At 40.8% G+C, this 13,068-nt stretch overlaps 1 pseudogene; it reads right to left on the bottom strand.

The window, feature by feature from the left end:
• Nucleotides 1-10,498: 10,498 nt before the first annotated feature.
• Nucleotides 10,499-12,001, bottom strand: LOC131893801 (small ribosomal subunit protein eS10-like; annotated as a pseudogene).
• Nucleotides 12,002-13,068: the final 1,067 nt, after the last annotated feature.

Genomic DNA, 13,068 nt, shown 5'->3' with positions numbered 1-13,068 from the left:
CTGCAAACAAATGTCCCTTCAACCCTGCCTGTCTCATTTTTTTAACCTCCAGTTAATTACTCTCCTGCCTTATTATATTTTTGCATGCATACAAAAACAGTAGTTCTTTTCCTTTAACCATTTTTAAACCTTACTATTTCCTTTTTTTATTTTTCTTAAATTTCCATATTCCAGGTCTATGTTCCAGGTACCATCTGTAAGTGTTTACTTACCAAGCCAAGGTTATCTGATTATGGTCAGTAAGAAATGTCATCTTAACCCAGCATGGGATTGAGGGATCACAGCAAGATTGAGGCTGTGACAAGTTTACTGAAAGCCAAAATTAAGTGACATTGTGAGGTAGAAGGGAAACCTAACACTTCCTAAAATAAATAAGCCAAATAATGAGGGAGAGAGAGTCCCAACTGGCCAATCTCTTGTCACCAAACAAAGCTTATGATACTGTAGCTGAGGTTTTCCTGTATACCACCTGGTCTGCAGCCACTCAGATCCAAACACACAGAGACTTATATTAATTAAACTGCTCAGCCATTAGCTCAGGCTTACTATTGACTAGCTCTTACACTTAAACTCAGTCCATTTCTGTTAATCTATATGTCACCACATGTTCTGTGGCTTTACCTGTGTGCCATTACACGCTGTTCCCTGGATGGTGGGCTGGCATTTCCTGACTCAGCCTTTCTCTTCCCAAAATTCTTCTTGTCTGCTTATCCCATCTATATTTTCTGCCTGGCTACTGGCCAATCAGAGTTTCATTAAACAGATGTACAAAAGCGTTATCCCACAACACCTCCCCTTTTCTGTCTAGTCAAAAAGGAAGGCTTTAAATTTAACATAGTAAAATAACATATAACAAAACAGTTATGAAGCAAGAATTACAGTTACAATATCTAGTCTACTTATATTTGGCAAATTTAAAGAAAATATTTTATTTATCCTATATTTGTGAGTCCAAGGTTTCATATCTACCTTATCTCTTATCACAACCAAGGAAAACCACAGTTATAACTATCTAGCCTTCAACTACATCAAAGACCTCAGAAGGATGTAATACTACCTAAGTAAAGAGGAAGAGCATTGTAGGCAACTTCCAAAACTCTGGAAATGACAGAGATAGCTGCCTGCCTGGACAGTCATCCAAAGTTCCTCTGCATCATTGGGGCATCCATCTTCAGCCCATAGGCCTAGTCTCTCAGTCTTGTAGAATTTCTGGCAGTTTCTTCTGCAAAGCAGGAACCTGAAGGATCATTTTGCCTTGGTCACCTTCCTATGGGTCCTGCATGTCCACTCAATCCAACATTTTGTCAAGCAGTCTAGGCAAGAACAGTTTCTTGCCCAAATGGCTATGTTTGTCAAGAAGAAGATAAACTCCACATGGAATGTCTTCAATGCCCATTATCTTCCTTGAAGTAATTTGGTGCTGCCAGAAGCAGACATGTCTCATTGTCCAGGAAAGTCTAAGTTTTTAATACATTCTAAATGCCATATTCTGTAGGTCTTTGAAGTGTTTGAAGATTACCTACCTAATTGAAATATATCTATGTATATAAAAAAAACATGACTGTAAGTTTGACTATCATAGATGACTAATTATTAATCTGTATTTCTTAATTATGCATTACAATTTCAAATGAGCTGCACAGACATAATACCTTAAATAGGAGTAGAAATATACATACAATATAACAAAATTAACTTTAAAATTTTACCAATAAACTAAAATCCATAGCAATGTAAAACATTTTAAATGTTATTGCTCTTTAAAAATAGGTTCAGCCAGGCGGTGGTGGTGCACGCCTTTAATCCCAGCACTCGGGAGGCAGAGCCAGGTGGAACTATGTGAGTTCGAGGCCAGCCTGGATTAACAAGTGAGTCCCAGGAAAGGTGCAAAGCTACACAGAGAAACTCTGTCTCGAAAAAAAAAAAATAGGTTCAATAATCTATCCTTTTATCCTATAATATCTATATCCTACATTTCTATATCATATCCCCCTTTCTTCTTTTAAAAAGAGATTGACTATGACCAATAACAATTTGTAACCAAAAACCTAAACAAAGACAAACATCCATAATCTATTTTGGGGGGGAATATGGGCATAGTTTTCTAGGCTACTTCCTGCTGATAGGGGGCACTGGTAGTCTTATGGGGATCCTGAGAAAATTTGAGGTAATGATCAAGTCCTCGGAATACCTTTGTTGATAGGTATCATCTGTTAAAGTTCAGGAGGTCTGGCTTGATCAACTCTGATCCATCTTAACCTGGAACAAATCCGTAGCCTCTTGCTTCCTGTGAAAACAAAAGCAGAGCATCCTTTCCAAATCAACATATCCTTAGATCCAAATTTTGAAGTCAAGATACCTTTAAAATATACGTATTGGTTTAACTGAGCAGCCTTTACAATCAAATGTCTTTGTGCAGTTAAAAATTCCAAAGACAATATAATCCAGACTCTCTGTGTGATTTCCATCTTTATGTGTCTTATTTTTTTAATATTACCTTTACTGTCTCTCTCTCTCTCTCTCTCTCTCTCTCTCTCTCTCTCTCTCTCTTTTTTTTTTTTTTTTTTTTTGGTTTTTTGAGACAGCGTTTCTCTGTGTAGCTTTGCGCCTTTCCTGGAACTCACTCTGTAGCCCAGGCTGGCCTCAAACTCACAGAGATCTACCTCCTGAGTGCTGGGATTAAAGGCATGCACCACTACTGCCTGGCATCCTTTACTTTCTCTTTAAAGACTTTATTTTTTAAAACTATTTCTGTCTATATTCATTTTCTTCTCTCTTCCAAGCCTATGTACATTTTTACCCACACTGTAAACCATTTAAAGTCTTGTTCCATCTGAATCTATTGCTATAAACTGCAGCATTACTAGGACTGAAATGGCAGCTTCGGCTGCTTGCTCTGCCCACCTTAGATTTCCAACATGGCAGTGGTACCTTTACAGCCACCTCTGGCTCAGGAAGCCATGTGTACCACCAATTCTTGGAAGCAGTGGGTCTATGCCTCCGTTAATGAAGCATGTAGCCCAGAAACCTTTTTTTTTTTTGTCTTTATTAGCAAAGGCTAAAACCACCACACACCACATTGTGTGGCTTGGAGATACCTCTGTGTACTGTGGCGGGAACCTGCCATAGAGTAAGTCAAGCTGGCAGGCTGCAGCTGGCCTGAGAGACACAATTAGGAAGCTGGGTTTTTTTTTTTTTTTTTTTTTTTTTGCTCCATTTTAGAATCTTTTTTTTTAAAGCTTTCTCAGGTTTTAGGTGGAAACTCTTGCCCCACACTTTGGTGCCATTTGTAGCCAGAAGTTTTCCTGTGTCCTGCCAGGTCAGTAGCCCCTCAGATCCAAGTAAACACACAGAGGCTTATATTAATTAAAACTGCTTGGCCATTAGCTCAAGCTTATTACTGATTATCTCTTACACTTAAACTCAGCCCATTTCTATTAATTTATATGTCGCCGTGTGTTCTGGGGCTTTACCTGCATGCCATTACATGCTGCTCCATAGACAGTGGGCTGGCATCTCCTGACTCAGCCTTCCTCTTCCCAGAATTCTCCTTGTCTGCTTATCCCACCTATACTTCCTGCCTGGCTACTGTCCAATCAGCATTTTAATAAACCAGTGAACAAAAGCATTATCCCACAGCATGGTACCAGGATTAGTTTATGTATAATTGAGTTGTTGGACAAAGGGGTCCCATGGAAATCCTATAACAACCCACACTGTTTCCAAGACAATACGTGCTGCCCACAAAGAGAAAGCAAGGGCCCATTGCTAAAGACAACATCTACACAATTCATTGAACATGGAGAAGTTGAGCTGGGCCAACATAAAGTGTTTACTCCTACATCCTAGCTTCTTTGGCACAGGAAGTTAGTTTGTATGTTACCAAAAGAGAAATGTAAACAGCAGCCCAGTCACAAACTCTTTGACCTACAATGTTCTTCTGCCTGCAAGATATGCTAGTATAATGGTGTCACAAAGTTTGTGGAAGTAACCAATCAATAACTGATTTGATTTAAGGTCCGCTCCACAAGATGCAACACATACTTGGCACTGCTTATGTGTCCAAGAACCTGAACCTAGATAGCCTGGGGATCTAGAGTAAAGCTAAATACTACTGGTCTTTAAAAATAAAATAATGAATAACAACAACAAAAAATGTAGTGATAAAATTATTCCTAATGATATTATGTTATCCTCATAGATCTGTGCCTTGTTCAGCTATCATTAGAGAAGCTTCCTCTTGCAGCAGATGAGAACAAATGTAGAGACCCACATTCAGAGGGAGACCCATACACAGAGGAAGAGAGAGAAAGCACTTGTAATACTCAGCCCTAAATGTGATGTCTCCATCAAATCCCTCCCTTGAGATCTCAGGGAATCTGGCAAAGGAGGAGACAGAAAGAGTGTAAGAGCTAGAGTTTTTACCAACTCCATATCTAGTAGAGAGCTAATATCCAAAATACGTAAAGCCATAGTGGATAGAGGACACTAGGACAACAAAGCCCTCTAAATCAACATGAGAACAGCTCATATAAACTCAGGGACTGAAGCAGCAAGCACAGGGCCTTCATGGGTCTGCCCCAGGTCCTCTGCATATATGTCATGGCTTCCAGTTTAGTGTTTCCATATGATTCCTGAGTGTATGAATGAGTGAGTCTCTGACTCTTGTGCATTCTCTTGTGCTTTTTTCTTTCTGTTGGTTTGTCTTGTCCAATTTTGATGTGATTGTTTTTGTTTTATCTTGTTATATTTTTTTAAATGAATGAATGAATGAATGAATTCATTAATGAAAACCTAGCCACTGGGTAAAGGTTAACAACTGAACTGTACTTACACATTTTGGGAGAGGAAAAATTATTTTTTCCTAATAGAGTGACGCTGGGTATGTTAACCACCCAGGACAGACCTCAGGTCCAGGAGTCACTGACCAACATATAATGGACTCCACAATCTTTTGTGTGCTTTTTATTTGGTTACAGTTTGTGAGGGAGGTTGTTGTTGTTTTATTTTTTTTTTGGGTGTGTGTGTGTGTGTGTGTGTGTGTGTGTGGTTTTGTTTTGTTTTCTTAGTTTTGAGGGGCTTTATTATGTTGATTTTTTGTTTGTTTTTTTAAGAAAGAGCTTAAGGTTGGGTGTATATGGAGGGGAAGCGGATCTGGAAAGAGAATATTATCAAAATATTTTTAAATTAAAAGTTTGATTTAAATAATATAAATATGTTAAAATAAAATAATTTAAAAAAGAAACCCTAGCAGGAGATCCCTAGAATCCAGAAAAGAGAAGACCACATCAAAGAGAGGTGAGAACTACCCTGGGAGCTCCAACTCCACCATCAAGGATATCTTTGTGCAGGGCTGCTCAGCCCAGGGTCCTGATGCCCTCCTCCTCAGTCACACAGCAACATAGCAAAGAGCCAACTCTCTCAGAACATGTTCATCTTTGCTAAAATAGAAAGGCAGACAGACTTTGAAATGTCTTAAGGTAGAACAAGCACAGCTAAAACCAGATACCTTGCTAAGGGAAGTCTTTCCTTTCACTGGAGAGACAGAAAAAAAGATGAGGATGAACACAAAGAAGAAAAGAAGAAAGCAGGAGAGTTTGAAAGAGACCATGGAGAGTCAGGTGTACCAAGGAGCCAAGAGCAGAGGTATCTAGTCCTCCATAGGTTATCCTCCTCAGTCCTTGACAAAGCAGGAGGTCCAAAGAAATGGCTGATCCACCCCTACAGGGAAGCAGGCCTGGAGCAACGCTCAGATGACAGCAGCCAACCCACTGCTGCTCATTAAAGGCACCTGCCCTCCCTACAGGCCTCTCCTTCCCTGCCTTTTGTGTAAGGGCCACAAAATACCTTTAAATTGTGCTCCCAACATTCAACACAAATGGGAGATCTCTTTTCTCCTCTAATTCAGCAAATATTCACTGCCTGACTAAGCCATGTCATATTGTGGAGTCAAATGCCTGTTCAGAGAGGAAAATAATTCCACAGGGAACTGACTTCACTTGGACAGATCAAGATGGATCATTGTTGTCCAGTGATAAGGGACTGAGATATTTCTCCCAGAAAGTTTAGAAACTAAAGTGACTATGTACATAAACAAAAAGTAGTGACCAACTATATGAGAGAGAGAGGTGTTGCATTTGTCTTTCTGAGCTTGGAACATCTCTCTTATGTATTTTCTCTTGCCATGCACTGCTAAGGAATTTCCTCATTTCAGTTTGTGGCTGAATAAAATTCCATTATATTCTGGTACTATATTCTGTGAGTGCTGGGAGTACATGTGAGTTCCTTATTGAAGGTTTTTGGGTACTATATTCTAGTTTTGGCTCAAAGCCTTTTGTTCTAGCCTGCTGGCAAACTGGACAACGGAGAACAGATGCTTGCTATCTATGCCTGGGGCACTGAGCTGGTCACCACACAGCCTTGGCAAACTTCTGTCACTATTTTTCCCTTTTAGATGCTTTGTTTGCTTCTGCATTCTAGCTCCTGTTAGGTATTGCTAAAACACTCAGAAAATAATTTACTTTCAGCCGGGTGGTGGTGGCTCACACCTTTAATCCCAGCACTCGGGAGGTAGAGGCAGGTGGATATCTGTGAGTTCGAGGCCACCCCAGCCTACAGAGTGAGTTCCAGGAACGGCAAAGCTACACAGAGAAACTGTCTCGAAAAAAAAAAAAATTACTTTCATTCAAAAAAATCTGCCCATGGTCCTCTAAATTTAAAGATATGGGAATATGTAGGTAAAACCTTAAACGGTTGCCTAAGCTAGTTTTGATGTGTTTGTGATGTAGAATTTGATGGGAGATTGCTTAGCCCCACAGCATAAAGTTGATTAAATTGTAATTGAATGGACTCCTCCGTAAGTCCAGTCTACTAGAAACAGACAGGAAGACAAAAGATAAAAGTAAAAAGTAAAATTAATAGAGACAAGAGGCTCTGAGGATAAGACAGTAGCTACATTTGTTGATTTATTTTCACTTCATGATACTTCACAGGACAAAGAGGAAGTTTCTCATTTTTGAAGATACAGTTTTAAAATCACCTAAAATGGCTCTGACTCTTTTAGCTGAGCCAAGTGTGCCTCCTGTTTTATTACATACATGACTTATTAGATCCCCCTAATGCCTTCAGCCCTTACTTTGAGGAAGCCAGAGGAGCCTATGATCCCTGATAAAGTGTTTTGTACAAAAGAGACTGATTGCTTCTTCCAGATTTCGACTACAGCTTGGGATTTCAAAGCAAAGCAAGATAGTTGAAACACAGAGGCAGTGGCTGCACCAACTCAGGAGCTCCTGCTTAAGCCACAGCAAAGCCCTTCTTGCCCTGGTCTGCACTCACAGTGGCCCTGCCTGCTCTGCTGGCTCGAGATCTGTCTCTGTCTCTGCTGGCCTTGCTAGGCATATGCACAGGACATAGAAGGAGCAGCTGTGCCTGGCAGAGTGGGCAGGACAGAAGTGCCTGTGGGGGATTGGCCTCTACAAACTCAGACAAATTCATATGACAAACAGTCAAGTGTTTTCCTCCTTCACGTATGGCACTCCCAGCCCATTTTCACTATACATGCCTTAATTCAGACATTAATTCTTTTTTCTCTACACAATTTTTTTAGGTTTATTTATTTTGTTACTTTATGTGTATGAGTGTTTTGCTTTCATGTATGTCTATGCACTATGTGTGTATCTGGTGACCTTGGAGGTCAGAAGGGAGCATTGGATTTCAGTGGGGCTAGAGTTACAGATGGTTGGGAGCTGCTATGTGAGTGTGGAAAATAAAATCCTGGGTCTCTGGAAGAGCAAGAAGTGCTCTTAACTATTGAGTCTATGCTCCAGCACTCTTTATCATTTTTTATTTTTCCATTCCTCCCTGTTTTCTTCTATTCTTCTTCCTAACAATTAATTGTATTATCACAGCACTTCTAAATTGCCTTTTCCACCAGTTTGCAATTGGTGATGTTGTATTTGCTACTGGTTTTAACATATTTGTCTGGTTTGCTTTATCTTGTTACTGTTCTTTACCATCTTCTCTCTAGACATAAGCTCAACACTTTCAGCATATTGATTGGACTCTCTGTCACTGAACTACCCCAAGCTGGCTGAAAGAAATTTGATCTTACTGAGTTCACAAGTGTAACACATGAAATCTTGGCATAGACACCATGGATGTGGAACAGAACGCATTCAGGTGTTGATCACACACTTACTCAGTTCTGTGTCCCACTCTTGCTCAGTGAGCTGCAGCTGCCGCAGTAAGAACAGAAAAGGAGAATACACCGAAGGATGGAGCTGAGTGTGGGTAGCCCAGGCAGGGGTTGCAAGAACCCTCTGAGCCGACTGCACAGATGTCCAGCAAGGCCTGTGCTTTCTACAGTTCTGGTTTCTCTTTCTCACAGCATTCTGCCTGCCCTACCCTGCAGCAGACTGTCAGCTGGGCCTTCCTGGGACTTTCCTCTCTTCGAGCAGAACAAGTTGTCCAAGGGTTGCAGGGCCGCTAGACCCTGAGCCACCTTGATCAGGAGCAATGGAGGCAGAGCCAGCATAGCGGTGTTCCCTCCTTTCCTCCCACCTCCTCCACATGGTCCAGCTGTGACAAATTAAAAGAGGAAGAGTTCACTTGGGCTGTGGTTTTGGAGGTCCTAGTCGATCATGGTGAGTAGTGCACAGTGAGACAGAGCAGAGCAGTTCATGCCAAAGCAGAGAGGATCACAGAGTGTGAGACAGGAAACACCCAGCGGAGACAGACCCTCAAAAACACTCCCCAGGAACATACTCTCCCACCTTCTGGGCTTCTTTTTTTCCACAAGCAATATGAAATCCATTTTGAATTATAGACCAAACTAATATTTACAAGGTTCTGTTATTTTTAGTTATCCATAAAATTTTGTTGGATGTTTATGCAAATATTATTAAACTAAAAGACCAGCAATTTGATATTGTTTAACCTCAGGTTTGTTGTGGCCTCTGCCATACATACCTACACACTTTTTAAAAATGTTTTTAGTTGACCATACTCTTAATAGGATACATCATCGCTAGCCCAATCTGGGATATGGAGTGTTTGGAGGCAAGTGAATATTGGGGTGGGGGATCTCAACTCTAATTCCTAATGCTTGTGCCTCCACCTTAAAGTGCTTATTAATTTTCAAAGTTTGTATTCGTTACCGGATGCGTATTGTGGTGTGTGCACATATGTGACAAAATTTTCAATTCTTAGCTTCCATCAGGGGTCCCAAGGATTGAACTTGGATCATCATACTTTTGCATCAAGTTTGTGAAGTGCCTTGCTGCTATTCCACAAGTGTGAGTGTGTGTGTGTGTGTGTAATTTTCATATAAGTATATACTATATGTTAGGCATATACCCCCCACAGACACACACACAGTTACACAGACACACACACAGACATACACACACACACACACACACACATAGACACACAGACACACATACATACCCACAGACACAGACACACACACAGACATACATACACACAGACACACAGAGATGCACACATACACACAGAGACACACAGACATACATACAGACATACACACAGACACAAACACACAGACACACATACATACCCACAGACATATACACACACATACACAGACACACACAGAGAGACACACACACATGCATGGACACACACAATGCTATCATCCTCCCTTTTCTCACCTCTCCTGTCATTTCTTTTTATCCCATGAAAAGTTTTACTTTGTTCATGTTATAGAGACATACATGCTTTTACATATCTGTACAAAATGTTGGAACACACATACACAGTGAGTAATAACAAAAATAAGTTAAAATAAAAATCCATGCAGTCTTTTTGTTCAGTATTCATTAGCATATGTTTTGCTTTGATTTTTTTCTACAATTCATGCCTAATAATTAATGGTCAATCAGCTTGAAAACTTTCCCTAATGTTGATAATGACTTTTTCATTGACATCCTTGAGGTTTTTCATAAATGTTATCGTACTATCTTCAGATAAAAATAATTTACCTCTGTCTTTTTTATTCTTATGCCTTTATACTAGTAAGTATCAAAAAAAAGCCTTCACTATAACATTGTAGCTGAAAGTTTTCCTGTGTCCCACCCAGTCTGCAGGCTCTCAGACCCAAGCAAACACACAGAGGCTTATATTAATTAAACTGCTTGGTCATTAGCTCAGGCTTACTATTGACTAGCCCTTACATTTAAATTCAGCCCATTTCTGTTAATCTATATGTCGCCACATGTTCTGTGGCTTTACCTGTGTGCCATTACATGCTGCTCCCTGGACAGCAGGCTGGCATCTCCTGACTCAGCCTTCCTCTTCCCAGAATTCTCCTTGTCTGCTTATTCTGCCCATACTTCCTACCTGGCTACTGGCAAATCAGTGTTTTATTAAACCAGTGTACAAAAGCATTATCCCATAGTATAACACTGTTTGATAGAATAGGGCCCCATGACAATATTTTTTTCTTTAAACTTTATTCAACACAACATAATTTTCAATGTCACTGAAGTGGTTGACCACATTCATGTCCAAAGCTGCTTCTAAACTGGAACTCAATTGCTGAGCCAGCCCTAGCCTCAGCTTTTTTATCAGCACTGGGGACACAGCACTTCTGTGTGTCTGTAGGTGTCTCTGTCTGCCTCCCCTCTTGTGAACTTGCAGGTTGTTCACCCTCTGGATCTGCTAGTTTCAGAAAAGTTATGGCACAGGGTGGGAGGCACTATCTCCAGAAGTAAGCAGAGGTAGGTAGGTTATCTCAGAGATCCTGGATGCCTTTGTTTGTAAGGTACTAATAGAAATGTTTCCAGAATTCCTATCTGGGTAGCCATTCCTTCCACCTAAAGCCAGGATGTTGTCTGGACCTAAGCTGCTGCCAAGGACCATATCTGGGTCCATAGTCCAAAAGCAGCTAGGGTCTGTGTTGGTGTCTGTTGCCAGTGTCAACTCAGAAGGCCTTAGGAATCATTTGAGATGAAATCAGAGAGCTATACTGAGCCAGTTCTTCCTGTCACTGCCCTGGGAAAGTTAGCTTAGCCTCCTGGGCCACTACAGCAAGCAAGCCCACCCTGCACTAGGGAGAGAGTACCCCCACCCCTACCTACCCTGAAGGCATGCATGTAGGAGACCTGATTTCACCACCACACTGAAGCAGGTGGCTCTAGTGGCTCTATCTGACCTGCCTGGCTAATACCCAGGCCCACAATTGGGCCTTGGGTGGACTCACCCTAGTATCTACCGCATCTAGGTCCTGCTAGAGTTCATGAAGGGACTGGTCCTGCAGAACAATACCTACAAGATCTCCAAGACACAAAATACCCCAGAAGAGCTCTGATAAGGACCCTGTGAGGATGATGTACCAAAATCCAGAAGCCTTGAACCAGACTAATGACTCATTACAATGAACAGTTACCAGTCAAGCTGATGGGACAAAAGGTATACTATATGAAACACTGGAGCCTCCAATGCCATCAAGATGGATGAAGAGGTGATAGAGAGTCAGGAGAGAAGGGGAAGCCAAGATTTTTCTGTTTTTGGTGTGGTTTTTGTTCTGTTATGGTTTATTGCATTTTTTGTTTTTGTTTTTGTTCTTGCTTTTGTTTCTTTGCTTGCTTACTTTGTTTTGCTTTCTTTCATGGGGAGATGTAGCAGGGATGAGTGGGGCATGAGTTGACCGGGAGGGGAACAGAATTTGGGTGCATGATGTGAAACCCCCAAAGATTTAATAAAGAACTTAAAAAAAAAAAGAATAGAAAGGAGAGGCCCTGTCCATTGCTACTTTTCTTCTAATACAAATAAAAGATTTTTTAAAATGTTTCCAGGAAAACTGCTCCTTCACATAGCTGCAAGTCTTTGGAGACTGCATGACCTTCATTACATGAAGACTGGGCATGTTCTTGTCGGCCAGCTCAGAATGTTTGGACATATGGGCATTTTTCTTGGCAACCATCACTCTTTTAAAAAGGAGTTCATCAATGGCAATCTGGATCTTCTTAGGCATCAACATCAACAGAGAGACAGCCAGTTTTTGAACAATCAAATGTAATTTATCTGGTAGCCATACAGGAACTACCTGCTCAAGGGTGTGTACAAGCTAACTGGACTCCAGTAGAAATGTAAGATTTAAGGAAACTATAGTATCCTATGGCATGCATTCTCCATTTGTAAAGCAAATGTTAAACTCCTAGTCAACTTGTCATAGAATTATTCCTCAGGACTGGAAAGAATTAGTAACAGCTGTCCTGGAACCCTGAGCACAATTGCAGTGGTGCACTTGGTTTAGAGACAAGGCTAAGACAATAGAAAATCAATGTAGAGCTAGAGGTGTTGAAATTTTCCAGGATCAGCTTCTTGGAGAAGGCCAATATGCTGATTCAAAAAGACAATGTTTATATGATACCCAAACCTTAATTCTATGCAACATGGCAGTCATGGATGCATGGAACAGGATTGAGGAAGCAGAAAAGAAATTTGAATTGTTCACAAAAGTTATACAGGGCTCAACAGAATCCTTCACAGATTTCTTACAAAGTCTGTCTTCAGCAGTAAATAGAATGATACCAAATTCAGAAGCTAAACAGACAATAATTGAATCTTTGGCTTTTGAGAATTTGAATGCAGCATGCAAAAGAAAAATCAAGCCATTAAAGCAAGATCAACACCCTTGGAGGATTGGATCAGGAACACATTAATATGTTAGATAGGAGAAGGACTTTCAAAAGGTTTGAGGAAAAATGTCAGATGTTTCGGGTGTGGAAAATAAGGTCATTTGAAAAGGGAGTGTAGACAGGGTGTTCCTAGAAAGAATGTTTAGTCAAGGAACAAAGGCAACAGAATGCTCCTCACTTCTGGATTATGCAGAAGGTGTGGTAAACATTGAACCAATGAACGTAGACCAACAAGGGACAGACAAGGTAATCCTTTGCCTCTGTCCTGGGAAACTCCCAGAGGGGCCTCATGCAGGCCCCCACACCAAATTCAGTTCAGACTTTTCCTGCCATCATAGAAGAAACCCCTACTCAGAGCAATTAAATAACCAAATGCCTGTTGGAATAAACCAGGCTGCTTAGGGTG

The sequence above is a fragment of the Peromyscus eremicus genome, chromosome 16_21 (genome assembly GCF_949786415.1).
Source record: "Peromyscus eremicus chromosome 16_21, PerEre_H2_v1, whole genome shotgun sequence".
In the NCBI taxonomy this organism is placed as follows: domain Eukaryota; kingdom Metazoa; phylum Chordata; class Mammalia; order Rodentia; family Cricetidae; genus Peromyscus; species Peromyscus eremicus.
This window is presented reverse-complemented; position numbering and strand designations above follow the sequence as displayed.